Consider the following 19,097-nt stretch of genomic DNA (forward strand, 5'->3'; position numbering starts at 1 on the left):
ATGCAGTGGAGATGGATACAGGGAGTCCCTCTGAGTCTCTTGCGCAAATGTCCTGATGCATGCTCGGTTGCTTGTGTAGTGACTACTGGCTCTCCAAAATGTTAGACCCTCGCTACCGGTCCAAAATGGGGGCCTATTTTCAAACCACTGAGAAGGAGGATAAACTGAACTATTGAGACCTCCTATGTAGTCAGTTGGCGGCTGCCTATGTGCACCATTGCCCATCCTCATAAAGGTCTAAGCAGGGGTGCCCTCTGCGCTCATGTTCCACTGCTATGGCTGCTGGAGGGGTGTGGGGGGGCAGGAGAAGTACCAGCTCCATCAGAAGCAACTTAAGTCTAGAGTCTCTGATAAGCAGTTTTATTCACCCCGCCATAGTGAAGAACCACCCACAGCAGCAGCAGGACATGGAGCAGAACCTGAACCAGCAGAGGGTGGCATTCTTATACTGCACCCTGCCACCCCACATTGAAGATCCCCTAGACTACTAGGCAGCCAAACTTGATTTGTGGCTGCAACTGGCTTAGTTTCTCCTGGACAAGATTTCCTGTCGGGCCGGTAGCATGGCATCAGAGCGTGTGTTTAGTGCGGCGGGGGGAATAGTTACCCCAAGGAGAACTTGCATTTCCACCCAAAATGTGGAGAGACTGACCTTTGTGAAGATGTATCAGGCGTAGATCAGCCAGGATTTCCACACGCCAGTGCCTGATGCATCAGACTAGATTATCTATGGTGCCACACCTAAACTATGTCAAAACAGACCCGCTTCTTCTGGCCACCTGCTTCAGCCACTATTCAGATTCTGCCACCCGCCTGATGCCACACACCTGTTGCAATGTGCTCCTATTGCCACCCATCATCTTGTGCTGTTACTGCCACTGCTTTTGCCCCCACCACACCACTCTGTGACTGGGCCACTGTGTTGACTCCTCATGATATTGCTACCTCACCACTCTGTCACTGGGCAACTGTGATGACTACTCAAGCTTTTGCCCCCACCACACCACTCTGTGACTGGGCCACTGTGTTGACTCCTCATGATATTGCCACCCTCACCCCTCTGTGACTGGTCCGCTGTGTTGACTCCTCATGTTGTGGCTACCCTCACCACTCTGTGACAGGGCCATGCTCACCACTCTGTGACAGTGCCGCTGTGTTGACTCCTCATTCTGTTGCTGCCTTACCACTCTGTCACTGGCCCAGTGTTTTGACTCCTCATGCTGTGGCCACCTCACCACTCTGTGACTGGTCCACTGTGTTGACTCCTCATGCTGTTTCCACCCTCACCACTCTATGACGGGGCCACTATTGTCCCTGTTTGGCCTTGTTGACATCACCATTTATTTTACCCTTCTTCTGATCTGTCAGAAGGCCGTAAAAATCCGAAACACAACGGATCCTGTCTTTGGAGCCTCCGTAAGGCCTGTATCACACGGTTCCTATTTTGTAGCAGGATATGCCTATGATTTGGAAGCCAAAAGCAGGAGTGGGTACAAAACACAGAAGACATGCAAACTTTCCATTCATGTGTCATCTCTGTTTTGGATCCACTCCTGTTTTATTTTTATTTTTTTACATTAGCAATGCTGATGGATTACTGAGAAAATGCTGACCGTGTGAAGGGGGATGAAGACAGGATCCGTTTTTTAGAGGTTGTTCTTGTGATAGATGAGAAGGGCAAAATAAACAGTGACGTCAGCACAAACGTAGTGCTGACACTCTCTTCTCTCTTTTATGGGGACACTACTAGTATCACTGCGTGTAACACAACAGGTTCCGTGGAAATCTATGTGGAATCAGCTGACAAAGGTGTAAAAGGAGTGCGCTTTCTCACTTTAAAATAGAATCTTGGTTCTTCATACCTGGTGCTAACATTGACCTGTAAAGCTGAGTTCACGCTTGAGTTATTTGGTCAATTTTGGCCTCGTAACTGATGACGCCTGTCATCTGCGTGTCATACGTACTTACAGTACTGTTTCACTACTACAGCGGACTCCCTACATATGTTTCTGCAATGCACAGTGTTCTACACCACTATACAGGCTCTCAGCAGCCAGGAAATAGCTGTTTTTAATGCAGTTCGAATCAAATCTTTTTTGGGAAATTCATCGAACCATACGAATTAAATTTTTTGGACTTAAAGGGTTTTTTCATCTCAGACAATGGGGGCATATCGCTAGGATATGCCACCATTGTCTTATAGGTGCAGGTCCCACCGCTGGGACCAGCACCTATATCGAGAACAGAGCCCCGAAAGTGAAGGAGAGCGCACTGCGCATGCGCAGCCGCCCTCCATTTATTTCTATGGGGCCGCCGAAAATATTGCGTCTGCCCCATAGAAATGAATGGGAGCATGGGCCGTGCATGCGCAGTGCGCTCTCCATTCATTTCTATAAGAAAGGAGGGGATTAGCGCTTGGTGGTGGATGGACCCCAGGAAATCTGGGGTCCTCCAGCCACAGCGCTCCCCGCTCCGTTATCGATATAGGTGCGGGTCCCAGCAGTGGGACCCGCACCTATTAGACAATGGGGGCATATCCTAGCGATATGCCCCCATTGTCTAAGATGGGAATACCGCTTTAAGTCTTTTTCAACTGTATTAACTATGTAGTGGCAGTAGGGGTAATGGAAGTGGCAGTAGGGGAAATAACAGCAGAGAATAGCAGCTGTGGTGGTGGCGTCAGAAACATCCATATAGTTCAGAACATGATGGTAGGCAGACAGTGGCAGTGGCATGATGGGGCACCGTCAGCAGATCTATTCGTCGATCATAGAAACATACACTGCGTGCAGAATTATTAGGCAAATGAGTATTTTGACCACATCATCCTCTTTATGCATGTTGTCTTACTCCAAGCTGTATAGGCTCGAAAGCCTACTACCAATTAAGCATATTAGGTGATGTGCATCTCTGTAATGAGAAGGGGTGTGGTCTAATGACATCAACACCCTATATCAGGTGTGCATAATTATTAGGCAACTTCCTTTCCTTTGGCAAAATGGGTCAAAAGAAGGACTTGACAGGCTCAGAAAAGTCAAAAATAGTAAGATATCTTGCAGAGGGATGCAGCACTCTTAAAATTGCAAAGCTTCTGAAGCGTGATCATCGAACAATCAAGCGTTTCATTCAAAATAGTCAACAGGGTCGCAAGAAGCGTGTGGAAAAAACAAGGCGCAAAATAACTGCCCATGAACTGAGAAAAGTCAAGCGTGCAGCTGCCAAGATGCCACTTGCCACCAGTTTGGCCATATTTCAGAGCTGCAACATCACTGGAGTGCCCAAAAGCACAAGGTGTGCAATACTCAGAGACATGGCCAAGGTAAGAAAGGCTGACACACAAGCTGAAACGTCAAGACTGGGCCAAGAAATATCTCAAGACTGATTTTTCTAAGGTTTTATGGACTGATGAAATGAGAGTGAGTCTTGATGGGCCAGATGGATGGGCCCGTGGCTGGATTGGTAAAGGGCAGAGAGCTCCAGTCCGACTCAGACGCCAGCAAGGTGGAGGTGGAGTACTGGTTTGGGCTGGTATCATCAAAGATGAGCTTGTGGGGCCTTTTCGGGTTGAGGATGGAGTCAAGCTCAACTCCCAGTCCTACTGCCAGTTTCTGGAAGACACCTACCAAGCAGTGGTACAGGAAGAAGTTTGCATCCTTCAAGAAAAACATGATTTTCATGCAGGACAATGCTCCATCACACGCGTCCAAGTACTCCACAGCGTGGCTGGCAAGAAAGGGTATAAAAGAAGAAAATCTAATGACATGGCCTCCTTGTTCACCTGATCTGAACCCCATTGAGAACCTGTGGTCCATCATCAAATGTGAGATTTACAAGGAGGGAAAACAGTACACCTCTCTGAACAGTGTCTGGGATGCTGTGGTTGCTGCTGCACGCAATGTTGATGGTGAACAGATCAAAACACTGACAGAATCCATGGATGGCAGGCTTTTGAGTGTCCTTGCAAAGAAAGGTGGCTATATTGGTCACTGATTTGTTTTTGTTGTGTTTTTGAATGTCAGAAATGTATATTTGTGAATGTTGAGATGTTATATTGGTTTCACTGGTAAAAATAAATAATTGAAATGGGTGTTTATTTGTTTTTTGTTAAGTTGCCTAATAATTATGCACAGTAATAGTCACCTGCACACACAGATATCCCCCTAAAATAGCTAAAACTAAAAACAAACTAAAAACTACTTCCAAAAATATTCAGCTTTGATATTAATGAGTTTTTTGGGTTCATTGAGAACATGGTTGTTGTTCAATAATAAAATTAATCCTCAAAAATACAACTTGCCTAATAATTCTGCACTCCCTGTAGAAACATAGAATGTGTCGGCAGATAAGAACCATTTGGCCCATTTAGTCTGCCCAATATACTGAGTACTATGGATAGCCCCTGGCCCTATCTTATATGAAGGATGGCCTTATGCCTATCCCATGCATGCTTAAACTCCTTCACTGTATTTGCAGCTACCACTTCTGCAGGAAGGCTATTCCATGCATCCACTACTCTCTCAGTAAAGTAATACTTCCTGATATTACTTTTAAACCTTTGCCCCTCTAATTTAAAACTATGTCCTCTTATAGCAGTTTTTCTTCTTTTAAATATTCTCTCCTCTTTTACCTTGTTGATTCCCTTTATGTATTTAGCAGTTTCTATCATCTCCCCTCTGTCTCGTCTTTCTTCCAAGCTATACATGTTAAGGTCCTTTAATCTTTCCTGGTAAGTTTTATCCTGCAATCCATGTACCAGTTTAGTAGCTCTTCCCTGAACTCTCTCCAAAGTATCAGTACCCTTCTGGAGATATGGTCTCCAGTACTGAGCACAATACTCCAGATGAGGTCTCACTAGTGCTCTGTAGAGCAACATGAGCGCCTCCCTCTGTCTACTGGTAATGCCTCTCCCTATACACCCAAGCATTCTGCTAGCATCTCCTGCTGCTCTATGACATTGTCTGCCTACCTTTAAGTCTTCTAAAATAATGACCCCTAAATCCCTTTCCTCAGATACTGAGGTTAGGACTGTATCACTGATTGTATAGGGTGGGCCATTTATATGGATACACCTTAATAAAATGGGAATGGTTGGTGATATTAACTTCCTGTTTGTGGCACATTAGTATATGTGAGGGGGGAAACTTTTCAAGATGGGTGGTGACCATGGCAGCCATTTTGAAGTCGGCCATTTTGAATCCAACTTTTGTTTTTTCAATAGGAAGAGGGTCATGTGACACATCAAACTTATTGGGAATTTCACAAGAAAAACAATGGTGTGGTTTTAACGTAACTTTATTCTTTCATGAGTTATTTACAAGTTTCTGACCACTTATAAAATGTGTTCAATGTGCTGCCCATTGTGTTGGATTGTCAATGCAACCCTCTTCTCCCACTCTTCACACACTGATATCAACACCGCAGGAGAAATGCTAGCACAGGCTTCCAGTATCCGTAGTTTCAGGTGCTTCACAGCATAGACAGCATAGACAATTGCCTTCAGATGACCCCAAAGATAAAAGTCTAAGGGGGTCACTGGATATGCGAAATTGCTACATGATGATGTGTTTCCCTCTTTATGCACTGCAGCTGGCACTTTCCCTGAGTTTTTCCAGCAAGATGGTGCACCACCACATTATGGGTGTCAGGTCAGAGCATTCCTAGATGAACAGTTTCCTGGAAAGTGGATTGGTCGTCCTGGGCCAGTTGAATGGCCCCCAAGGTCTCCCGATCTGAGCCCCTTAGACTTTTATCTTTGGGGTCATCTGAAGGCAATTGTCTATGCTGTGAAGATACGAGATGTGCAGCACCTGAAACTACGGATACTGGAAGCCTGTGCTAGCATTTCTCCTGCGGTGTTGATATCAGTGTGTGAAGAGTGGGAGAAGAGGGTTGCATTGACAATCCAACACAATGGGCAGCACATTGAACACATTTTATAAGTGGTCAGAAACTTGTAAATAACTCATTAAAGAATAAAGCACACCATTGTTTTTCTTGTGAAATTCCCAATAAGTTTGATGTGTCACATGACCCTCTTCCTATTGAAAAAAACAAAAGTTGGATTCAAAATGGCCGACTTCAAAATGGCCGCCATGCTCACCACCCATCTTGAAAAGTTTCTCCCCTCACATATACTAATGTGCCACAAACAGGAAGTTAATATCACCAACCATTCCCATTTTATTAAGGTGTATCCATATAAATGGCCTCCCTGTATATTCTGCTCTTGGGTTTTTACGCCCCAGGTGCATTATTTTGCACTTATCAACATTAAATTTTAGTTGCCAGATTTTTGACCATTCCTCTAGTTTTCCTAAATCCTTTTCCATTTGGTGTATCCCTCCAGGAACATCAACCCTGTTACAAATCTTTGTGTCATCAGCAAAAAGACACACCTTACCACCGAGGCCTTCTGCAATTCCGCTGATAAACATATTAAACAATATGGGTCTCGGAACAGATCCCTGAGGTACCCCACTGGTAACAAGACCTTGGTCTGAATATACTCCATTGACTACAACCCTCTGTTGTCTGTCCCTCAGCCACTGCCTAATCCATTCAACAATATGGGAGTCCAAGCTCAAGAACTGCAATTTATAGATAAGCCTTCAATGTGGGACAGTATCAAAAGCCTTACTAAAGTCTAGATAAGCGATGTCTACTGCACCTCCGCCATCTATTATTTTAGTCACCCAATCCAAAAAATCTATAAGATTAGTTTGACATGATCTCCCTGAAGTAAACCCATGCTGTTTTTCATCTTTCAATCCATGGGATTTTAGATGTTCCACAATCCTCTCCTTAAGTATGGTTTCCATTAATTTCCCCACTATTGATGTCAGGCTTACTGGCCTATAGTTGCCCGATTCCTCCCTACTACCTTTCTTGTGAATGGGCACAACATTTGCTCATTTCCAATCTTCTGGGACGACTCCTGTTACCAGTTATTGGTTAAATAAATCTGTTAATGGTTTTGCTAGTTCACCGCTGAGCTCTTTTAATAGCTTTGGGTGTATCCCATCAGGCCAAGGTGTGTGAATATCCTCATGGATCCATGCCTCATTTATTTTTGACAAAAGTGATGTTTTGTACAATTATGGATGACAACTCCATTAGTTTGGGTGTAATAATGACCCCTGCTGTGCTGAAAACCCTCTGAGATGACACTGGACCCTGGACGAGACAGTACAGACAGAATAAAACTTAGTCAATTCCAACCACTGTTCCAATCTGCCTCCCCAGGCATCCATGAAGGGTATGTGCCAGGGTAAAGCCACAGTCATGTAGAAAATGAGACAATTTTAAACATTTTTATTGAAAAAAATTAGGAGTTGGACAGAAATATGAATATCATACAGAAGAATTCAATCTTGGTGAAAGCTAGGAAATGCTCCACTACAGACATCTGTCCAAAAGTCTCACTGATCGAATTGGCAAAAAACTGCAGTTGATTACATAAAGTTCAGTTTCACAGAAGATTTACCTTTTGGTAAAGGCAAGGAAATGTAATAAAGGATGTGGACTGGCTGCAGCAAGCCCCTGAGGAGCTGGTGCAGAGGATGGGAGTGGTAGTGGCCCTGATGAGGTGTTTGTCATGGTGTACTCCCTCAGGCTGTTGCTCCCTGGGGATCAGTGCAGTGGAAATGTAGTTTGAAGAATCAGGCCAGAAGTAAATGTATCACAGCCTCTCTTTACTTGATGAAGAATATAACTTGTGGTACCTCCAGCATCAGTAACTACATAGTGCAGTTTCTGACATCAGTTGAGGAGGAATGGTGCAAGTTGTATGACTATAAATTGGCACTTATAGTAGAGAACTGCGGCACACAGATTCTTTTGTCTGCAGTTTATGACATTTATTACATGAGATTTATGATCCAGTTACATTTCAGAAAATTTAAAGTAGTCACATTCACTAGATTTGGCTACCGGACGTTTTGGCCTGTCAAGGCCTTCTTCAGCGGTCTATCATCCACAATGAAACAATATGAACTCTATAAGTGACTGGATATATATGGAAAGATATAAATGAAATTGAAAAAGTGCATAATCAACAAACAAACAAAAGCCAAGCAATTAAATCAAGATATATGCATGATCATAAAAGGGGGTATATGGTACCCAATGTATAGAACTGAATAGCATCCAAGTCAGGGGTTATATTATAGCCAGTTATAGTGTAAATAAGCTTGGTGAGAAGCTGAACACGGGTTCATGGTAGGGCTTCTGTGGTGAAAGTATAAAGGGAATGGTAATCACCTCCATAGCCGTGTAGGAAAGACTGAATATCATTAGTAATGGTTCATGAGGTAATACATTGGTAGCTGATGACAAAGTAATTTACCTTAGTGTGACTTCATATGTTGAATGGCACTGGATCACATTACACATGTCAGTGTGTGCGCTGTTTTTAACTGTATGGGTTCCCGGGAGCACTGATCTCGTGATCCGGACGTGCGTTCCACCTATGCGTCATCTGGCTCTGGCTTCCGTGCTCAGCGGTCCACGGCTCCACATGGAGGAGATTGACTTATGGTTACGTGATGTGGTTACGTGATGCTAATCGGGATCATGTGACATTCAGGTGGAACGCACTTCCACTGTGGTTGGCAGTAAAGGGAACTAGATTGGGGGGTTGAACTATGTGCTCTGGGTATATACAGACAGTGCTTACATGTATATTATTCTTAGTATATATATATAGGGGAAGCCTGAAATGGAAAGAGAACAACAAGATTAATAAATAATTGAGCACATGAATGTGTAGACTGACAGATTCTTCATTGGAATGACCATATCCTGAACTGTAAATAACCTGAATGCATTCCTGATTATGAGGGAGGGTAGAGACAAGGGGAAACTTGGGTAAAAAAAAGGGGGGGAAGGGGGATGGGAGCTAAGGGAAGAGTAAAAAGCGGGGGGAAAGGAAAAGGGAAGGGTAGGGAATTTTGCTCACCCTCACTAGATGCAGTTGTCACGGTAGGTAAGATAAGGGAAGGAAACAGAACACGGAAAAGCAAACAAAACATCTGACTAGGCCCCAATTGCTAGGGAACAAAGGGGTCACCTCCTAGCAATCCCTAAAACACTTTTCCTAAGCTGCTATGCCCATGTGCATATCTGGATGGTAGATATGCACATGCCAACGTACCTAAGACTAAAACACACTGAACCAAACCCTCAGCTGTAGGGAAGAGGGAAAGAGACACACAGTTCCTTCCACAACCGAAGGAGCTAGCGTCTCACTAGAGACCTAGTCAAAACAGACATAGAAGAAAAAAGGGAAAAGGACTTATCTAGAGATGTGTTGAAGCTGACGATCCATCAAACTTCCAGAGCTGTATTTACCACATGTGGACTGAGTATATTTTAAAATATAACTTTTACTCTAATATCACTAAAAACATTGGTGGTTATAGTGGGACATAGACGTAATACATACACACATATATACACATATATTTCCACTATCCCGATTCGTCTATAAGATGTAAGATAATGGGTGGATCTTACCCCGTCCTGTAGGCGTATGACTCACTCGGTAGTGGATGGGGTGGTACTCTTGTGTGGTACGGGCACAGGTGGCCAAGATGCTTCAGATGATACAGTAATCTGGCCAAATTGCTTCAGATGATATGGCAATTATATTCTCCTATAATGCCCTGGTCTAGAGCCCTCCCTATATGGATGGTTAGGGGCTATACTCATAGACCTGCCTCAGCGACACGGAGTACCCGCCCCGACAGGGGCGACCCCATACGGAACCTGTCCCTAAATGGGGCCTATTCCCTTTAAATTCCCTCAGTATATTACCCGAGCTCACACAAGGCAGAACTATAACCCGCAAAGGCTATAGGGAGAGGGAGGAATAAATAGCCTCACCAATTACCTAAAGAACAACACCTGGGAGGAGGTGGGATTCTGCTCAAACCCACAACAGAACAACCTGTCAGATTGAGTCACGTGCAGCAATTCTGACAGATCTCCTCAGAACACCCACAGGGCAGGGCGTGAAAACAGTAAACGTATCAACTAGTCTGGAAAAGAAATGAAGAACGTATTAGTTTCACATTATCATGGAGATAGTCTATGCATTTATGAAAAATCACATTCATGATTAAGGCTCTTATGGTCTTGTGGTTAGATGCTTTGCCTCTGATACAGAAGGTTGTGGGTTCGAATCCCAGCAGAAACCTTTTCTGAAATACAAGCACTGACTCCATATATGGACATACAGCGCGGGACACAGGAAGAGGCTGCATCGCATCGCTGACATGGAGGTAAGTAGAAGTGTTTTTTTTTTTTTTTTAATACCCGACTGTTACTGCCATGGGGGGAGCGGGGGGCACTTGATACTGGCACATGGGGGGAAGGGGGTTGGCACCTGACCTGATACTGGCACATGGGGGGGGGGGCACCTGATACTGTGGATGGCACTGTTTAGGGGAGGGGGATCTGTGTATTGCACTATTTAGGGGAGGGGGATCTGTTGATGGCACTATTTAGGGGAGGGGGATCTGTGTGTGGCACTATTTAGGGGAGGGGGGATCTGTTGATGGCACTATTTAGGGGAGGGGGATCTGTGGATGGCACTATTTAGGGGAAGGGGATCTGTGGATGGCACTATTTAGGGGAGGGGGATCTGTGGATGGCACTATTTAGGGGAGGGGGATCTGTGGATGGCACTATTTAGGGGAGGGGGATCTATGGATGGCACTATTTAGGGGAGGGGAATCTGTGGATGGCACTATTTAGGGGAGGGGGATCTGTGGATGGCACTATTTAGGGGAGGGGGATCTGTTGATGGCACTATTTAGGGGAGGGGGATCTGTGGATGGCACAGAGGGGGGGGCATAATTTTTTTTTGCTATGGGGCCCATGCATTTCTAGCTACGCCCCTGTTTCCAGGTACATTGCTCTGGAGCTCAGACATGTAAATATTAGTCTATATCTCTTGTACTCCTTGCAGTTTTGCTTGGTGATGAATGGGCCGAAGCAATCCATTCCGCTATAAAGAAATGGTGGTGATGGGTTTATACGATCTGTCGGTAAATCTGCCATTCTTTGTTCTTCTGTAGGTCTACGTGCCTTTCTGCAGACTACACATTTACTTATATACTTTGCTATAACTTTGCTTCCTTTAACAATCCAGTAACCACCTTCTCTCAAACAGCTTTGAGTAAAGATTCTTCCTTGATGCAAGGATTTGTTGTGGTAGTGATCAATAATCAATCTTGTGAAGGTAGAGTTTTTGGGTAGAATTGCTGGATGCTTCACTCTGCTAGGTAACAATACATTTTCCAGTCTCCCTCCCACCTTCAGTGTACCATCCTGCAGAACAAGATTAAGCTTGTACAATGGGTGGTTGTTCGGAAGCCTTTTAGGTTTTTTACTAAGTCTCTTCAACTCTTCACTGTAGAATCTCTGTTGAATGAGTCTTATGACTGTTTCTTCAGCTTTAATTTTTTTCTTCTACATTCAACAATTCCTTCTTTCTGATTCAATTTGCCAAACGTTGAATTCGAGCTACTACATTTATGACCATATTCCATTTTGAACATCTGGCTAGTCTTTCAAGTATGTCATCTTGACACTTGACAGCAGTGCTAAATGTTTGTACAACTTTTACTTCTGGATCACCCATAGACAATTCTGTGTAACCTTTACTGAGCATTATTTTCTTTTCCACAAAGGAACTCTGGGCCTGTGAACCAATTTGAATTTTTCAATTCTGTTACATTCAGGCCCCTTGAAGCATGATCTGCTGGGTTATGATTTGTGTCAATGTGATGCCAATGTCCTGGATTTGTTATTTTCGGAATTTTCTCAAATCTGTTGGCGACAAAGATATGGAATCTTTGAGCTTCGTTGTCTATGCATCCTAGGACAACTTGTGAGTCTGTCCAAAAATATTCTTCATCTATTTTCCAATTCTTCTCTCAGAAACTTGCTTACTGATGCTGAAACTACGGCTGCTGTCAGTTCAAGTCTTGGTATTGTCTGAATACTGGTAGGTGCATCTCAGGCCTTCCCCATAACCAGGGCACAGTGTATCTTTTCTTCTCCTATTACTCTGATGTAAGAGCACTGACTATAACCATAACTACTGACATCTGAAAAATAATGAAGTTCTATTTTCTTGTACTTTCCAAAATCATGAGGTACAAAACATCTGGGTATTCGAACTAATCTCAAGTTTTGCAAGTCTATTATCAAATTCTCCCACCTTGGCCTCAAATTTTCAGGTATGGGCTCGTCCATCCCAACTTCTGTCTGCATAATTCTTGTAGTATTTCTTTTGCTCTGAGGATTAGTTGGGCCAAGAATTCCAATGGATCATATATAGAAGCCACCACGGAAAGAATGGTACGTCTAGTTGCAACTTTCTCTTCAAAAGATACTTCAAAGAAGAACTTGCCATTCTCTACATTTTATCCCAATCCAAGTACGTTCTGAACTGGAAGATGATCATAATTGAGGTCTACATTCTTCATTGTTGATGCACATTCAGAGTCACTGATGGATTCCAGTACTTTTCTGTTGTTTGAGATGAATTTATGAAGGCACAGGTTTCCTCTTGCGCATAAGTCTTGGATTTCTTTCACTAGTTTGAGTGCAGATTCTGTGGATTCTAGACTTATGAAACCATCATTTACATAAAAAAATTTCTTCTGAAAATTTGCTGCTGATGGGAAATCCTTTTCATTTTGATTGGTTAGGTACTTCATACCATAATTGGCGCAACCTGGAGACGATGCTGCTCCAAACAAGTGTACTTTCATTCTGTATTCTGCTGGCTCTGAATCTGTATCTCCGTCCTCCCACCATAGAAACCTCAGGAAGTCTCTATCTTCATTCTTCACATGAAACTGGTGGATCATCTTTTCAACATCACACATGACCACTATGGGATACTTTCTGAATCTACATAGTACTCCAGGCAGTGGGTTTGTAAGATCTGGTCCTTTTAGTAGATGATCATTCAATGCAACACCATTGTACTTTGCTGAGCAATAAGATACTACTCTAAACTTATCTGGTTTCTTTGAGTGGTAAACACCTTGATGTGGGATGTGCCCGACTTCTCCTTCTTTAGGTTGGTTGTTAACTTTCTCTGCATGTACTTCTTCGAGGATGCCTTCCATGGATTTCAAATAATCATTCTTGAGATCTTTTAATCCCTTGTCCTATATACCTTGATAGATCTCTATTAGGGTGAATAGGACTTTACACTGTCCCTGCTGCCCTGTGCATAGTACACACAGCAGCAGGGAGGTTACCATGGCAGCCAGGGCTTCAGTAGTATCCTGGTTACCATGGTAACCGATCAGAGCCCCAGCATTACACTGCTGGGGCTCCGATCAGAAGCTGCCAATGCACCACCAATGAAGAGGGGACCCTGTGGCCACTGCCACCAATGATTTTAATACTAGGGGGTTGAGGGGGGGCACACTGCGCCACCAATGATAATAAACCTTTAGTACAGGTGCCGGCAGCAGAATAACATAGCTGGGAACTGCGATCAGCGGCAATTAACCCCTTAGGTGCCTCACATGAGGAGTTAACTGCCGCTGATCGCGGCTATGTGATTCTGATGCAGGAGCCTGTATTTGTATTAAACGAGGGAACCTGTCACCTAAAAACGCCTCCCAAACCACCAGCATTACCTTAAAGTAGCCAGCAGTATGTTTCTAAAGATCCTTTTGTTCCTCCAGCCAGATGCACCAAAATCTTGAAAAACAAACTTTAATCCCCTGCATGCGCTATGTAACAGCAGAGTTCGAAGTCAAGGGGGCAGCGGCCTCATCGCTTCAAGTCAGGATAACCAGACCTCCTTTCCCTGCCCCTTCCCCTTTGATTGACAGCCACGTACGTGAATGTTCTGATGCGCACTCACACCCGGGAGCCTGCGAATTTTGCTGCTGAAAACTGCCTAACAGCGGTATACAGCAATGTGCAGGCACCTTAATAGAGAAGTCAGGGCTCATGTGTGAGACTTCGGCCGGCTTTGCTGTACAGCCGAAATCTATTGGCTGGCTGTCAATCATTGGCTGGCCGGATTCATAGAAAATGAATGGTTCCGCACCCGTTCCGCAACGTTGCGGAACGGATCTGGACCCATTCAAGGTGCTGTGCAGGCCGGCTGCATGCGCTTTGTGTACTGGTTGTGGGTATCCCCATGCATGATGGTTTAGCGATGCGTGCTGGCTGCGGCCTTGTTTGTGAACATGGCCTTAGTATGGATGCATTTCTGTTGTGTCACGGGTTGTTTGTGCTCTGGCGTACTGGCTGCGGTGGTCTCCGTGTATGCTGGTTGTCAGGAGCCTGTGTCTTCACTTCCCTGTTCATGCAGGCTCCCCTCCCTGTTTGGTTCTGATGGGGTTAACTTCCCCTGGTCCGTTCCTGGGTGTGGCTCATCAGGTGCCCTCAGGGTTATCCAGCTACGGTATATCTATCTGCGAGCTGTGGGGCTTGGGGTCAGTCTGTCTTGTGTCTTTCTAGGTGCTGCCCCTTGCTGCTGACCCAGGGGGATTTTACCATTCTGTGTGGTGTCGCCTGGTATTGCATTGGTGTTTAATGTTATGTCCTTGTCTGATCTGTACCTGTCCTTCTATGATGATGTTGTTGCTGCTTTGTCTGATGTTATGTACCTGTTCTCTGTCTGGATCCACTATGTTTATTGTGTAGCCTGGCAGAGCTAAACTGCTTCTGATTGTAGTCCTGTCCCATGTCCTGCCTGGCAGTGCCTACTGCTTCTGATCCTTGTCTGTTCTTGTCTGCCTGTAGTTCCTTTCTGCTTCTGTTTCTATCCCCTGTTTGTGTGAGATTGTGAAACAGCTATTTCTGCATAATGTTTGTACTGAAACTGTCATTGTGCATTCCGGGCACTAGAGGCCACTGTTTTATAGCTACAGTCAGCACACTCTGGGATTTGAATATGCAAAACAGATGATGACTCATGCTGATGACTCATGCTGTGTGTGCCAGACAGAGCAGGAAGTGGTGATCTGACATGGTGGAAGGATTGTGCTGTGAGGGACTGAATCCGATTCCATCCTGGCTTGCAGATGGCCGGCAGTTAATGGACACTCAAAAGAAGGAGAGTAACTGTTATACCCTTACTGAATCCAGCTCTTTTGAAAGAGAGGTTGTCCCAGGAAGACCAGTTCAGTGTGTGGACAGAAGGCCTCATCATCAAGCAAGGCCGCACGGTTGCTGAGAGGTTGGTGGCCATCCCTGGTAGGCTGCATCCTCGGGCCCAGAACGGACGCAGGTCAGTGCACTCGGTTACGGATTGTAATATATTGTGTGGCGCCTGAAGTAACAGAGACTAGCCTAGGCCTCGCATTAGTTAGTTAGTTAGTTAGTTAGTTAGGATTATATCGTTTTGCTAGGCTTTTCTGTACTGGACTGCAGTGCAGTTATTGACTTGCAGGCTCTGCTGCGTCTGCCACCGGCTAGGGGTGTCCTCTGTAGCGGCACAGCATGACTTGCAGGCTCTGCTGTGTCCAACATCGGCTAGGCCTGTCCAGTGGGCAGGGACATTGACTGTGGGTCCGGGATATAGCGTTTTTCTATGCATGTTTGCATTGTTTTGGTTATGTTTTGTGATATTACTTTTTGCATAAGTAAAGTTTCTGTTCTTGCATATTAAGCTGGTGTCAGTGTCGCTTTCCTTGTCTGTGACTTCGCTGTATCCTGGGGAGTCCACCCCGATACACGGCTTACAACTGTCCTGCCTTCGTGAGAGGGTCCCTGGGATCTCCAGAGGGAGGATCTCTAGTCTGTGTGCAGCTTGGCCTGAGACCACCATGCTTCCATTCCGCTTGGGGTCCAGGCATCTGCTTTTGTGCTGGTTCCCATTCGTCTTGTTGTTCCATGTCCTGTGTTTGCTTGGGTTCCAGTTTTGTTGTCTTTCCACTGGTTTCACCATCCTGGTTCTCTGCAGGTAGGGGCCAAGTGTACCGGGACCTTCCTGGAGGTGCGACCAGTGAGGCCTCGGCCCAGTTCACCCCACCACCAGGGGCTCTGTGAAGAACGGGGCTCACTGGCTCTCCGCTCTCTGAGTTTTTACTCTGGTCTGCCGCTGCACTTGGTTTTTTGGTAGTGCTATTGCCTAACCTGCTTACTGTCATGTGATTTTAATACACTTGTAATAAAGTTCTCTGTGGGTCCTTGGCCTGTTTTGCCTGTGGCCTGTTTGCATGACGCCCGGAGGGCATGCCTTTGGCCTCCGGCACATGACAGTATGCATTACCAGGCGACACCACAAGCAAAACCGCCTGGGTCAGCAGCAAGGGGCTACACCCAGCAAGGCAGAAGATAGACTGACCCCAAGCCCCACAGCTCGCACATAGATATAACTGGATAACCCTGAGGGCACCTGATAAGCCACACCCTGGAACGGACCAGGGGAAGTTAACCCCATCAGAACCAAACAGGGAAGGGAACACAGGCTGCAGTACAGGACGTTGCCCCTGGCAACCAGCATACATGGAGACCACCACAGCCAGTACACCAGAGCACAAACAACCTGTGGCACAACAGAAATGCACCCATACTAAGGCCATGTTCACACACAAGGCCACATCCAGCACGCATTGCAGAACCAGCATGCATGGGGATACCCTCAACCAGTACACAAAGTGCATGCAGCCAGCCTGCACGGCACCAGAGACATGAGCCACAGAGATGCGGAAACGGGAATCCACAAACACAGGCCACAGTTCACACACTACACCGCAGCCAGCATGCAGTCCCAAGCAACCAGTATACACAGGTGTCAGCCTGCAGCCAGCCTGCACGGCAACAGTGATAAGAACTGCACAGAGAAGCAGACACAGGGAGAGCAAACATTCACAGGCAGCAGTTCCACAAAACACTGCAGCAAGCACCCAGCCCCAAGCAACCAGCATACACATTAGACAGCCCACAGCCAGTACGCAAGAGGGCATGCAGCCAGTCTATACGGCTAAGACTGTCACAGTGAACCGCACTGTGACACTCCTCATGCTGTTGCCACCCTCACCACTCTGTGACGGGCCTTTGTCTTGACTTCTCATGTTGTTGCCACCTCACCACTCTGTTACTGGTCCACTGTGTTGACTCCTCATGCTGTTGCCACCCTCATCACTCTGTGACCAGGCCACTGTGTTGACTCCTCATGCTGTTGCCACCCTCACCACTCTGTGCCTGGGCCACTGTGTTTACTCCTCATGCTGTTGCCACCCTCACCACTCTGTGAGTAGGCCACTGTGTTGACTCCTCATGCTGTTGCCACCCTCACCACTCTGTGACTGGGCCACTGTTTTGACTCCTCATGCTGTTGCCACCCTCACCACTCTGTGACTGGGCCACTGTTGTCCCTGTGTTGCCTTGTTTAAATAACCATTTATTTTACCCTTCTTCTGATCTGTCAGAAGGACAAAAAAATTTGAAACACAACGGATCATATCTTTGGAGCATCCGTAAGGCCTGTATCACACTGTCCCTATTTTGTAGCAGGATATGCTTATGATTTGGAAGCCAAAAGCAGGAGTGGGTACAAAACGCAGAAGACATGCAAATATTACAATCATGTGTCATCTTTGTTTTGGATCCACTCCTGTTTTTTTTGGCCTTAGCAATGCTGATGGATCACAGAGCAAATGCTGACCGTGTGAAAGGGGATGCTCAGAAGACAGGATCCGTTTTTTGGGGATTTTTCTTGATGGATGGATGATAAGAGGGGCAAAATAAATAGTGATGTCAACAAAAACTTACTGCTGACACCATCTCCACTCTTTCATGGGGGCATTACTTGTATCACTGCATGTAACACAACAGGTTCTGTAGAAATCTATGTAGAATTAGCTGACGACGGTGTAAAAGGAGTGCGCTCTTTCACTTTACAGTAAAATCTTGGACCACTGCACGGTTCTTCATACCTGGTGCTAACATTGACCTTTAAGGCTGAGTTCACACTTCAGTTATTTGGTCAGTTTTGGCCCCGTGAAGTGAAGTGTGAAGTGATTATAAAAGTGACACCTATCATCTGCGTGTACTGACTCACAGTACTGTTTCACTACCACAGCGGACTCCCTATACATGTTTCTGCAATGCACAGTGTTCTACACCCCTATACAGACTCTGCAGCCAGGAAATAGCTCTTTTTTAACGCAATTCATCACAAATAAGTTTGGATCGAATCAAATCTTTTTGGGAAATTCATTAAACCATCCGAATCTAAATTTTTGAGAAATTTGCTCATCTCTAGTGGCGACTGTGTAGCAGTAATAGTAGTGACTAAACTGATAAGGGGCATGGAGGGTCTTAGTTAGGCTTCGTTCACATCACCGTTCAGCCTTTCCGTTCTCCTGCTCCGTTTAGGAGTAGGAGAACGGAAAGGATGGATTCGGCACATAACTGAGCCAAACTGAGCCCTTATGACCCCATAGACTATAATGGGGTCCGTTATGTTTCCGCTCAGAAGATGATTTTGAAGCGGAGACAAAAGTCCTGCATGCAAAACTTTTGTCTCCGCTCCAAAATCATCTTCTGAGCGGAAAGTAACGGACCCCATTATAGTCTATGGGGTCCTTAGGCTCCGTTTGGCTCAGTTATGTGCCGAATCCGTCCTTTCCGTTCTCCTGCTCCTAAACGGAGCAGGAGAACGGAAAGGCTGAACGGTGATGTGAACGAAGCCTTATAAAGAAAGATTAAAAGAATTACATTTATTTAGTCTTGAGAAGAGACGTCTAAGGGGGGCATGATGAACTTACACAAATATATAAATGGGCCATGCAAAAAAATACGGTGAAAAACTGTTCAATGTCAAATGCTCTCAAAAGACAAGGGGGCACTGCCTCCGACTGGAGAGGAAAAAGTTCAGTCTCCAGAAGCGTCAAAGCTTCTTTACTGTAAGAACTGTGAATCTGTGGAATAGACCCAGTTTTGAAAAGGGTTATGAAAATGTGTAAAAATCTGAGTCTCCCTTCCTTCTGGAATTCACGTTCCCACCTATCCCTTGGTTGAACTTCATGGACACAAGTCTTTTTTCAACCGTATAAACTATGTAGTGGCAGTAGTGGTAATGGAAGTGGCAGTAGGGGGATTAG

The sequence above is a fragment of the Bufo bufo genome, chromosome 3, assembly GCF_905171765.1.
Source record: "Bufo bufo chromosome 3, aBufBuf1.1, whole genome shotgun sequence".
Classification (NCBI taxonomy): domain Eukaryota; kingdom Metazoa; phylum Chordata; class Amphibia; order Anura; family Bufonidae; genus Bufo; species Bufo bufo.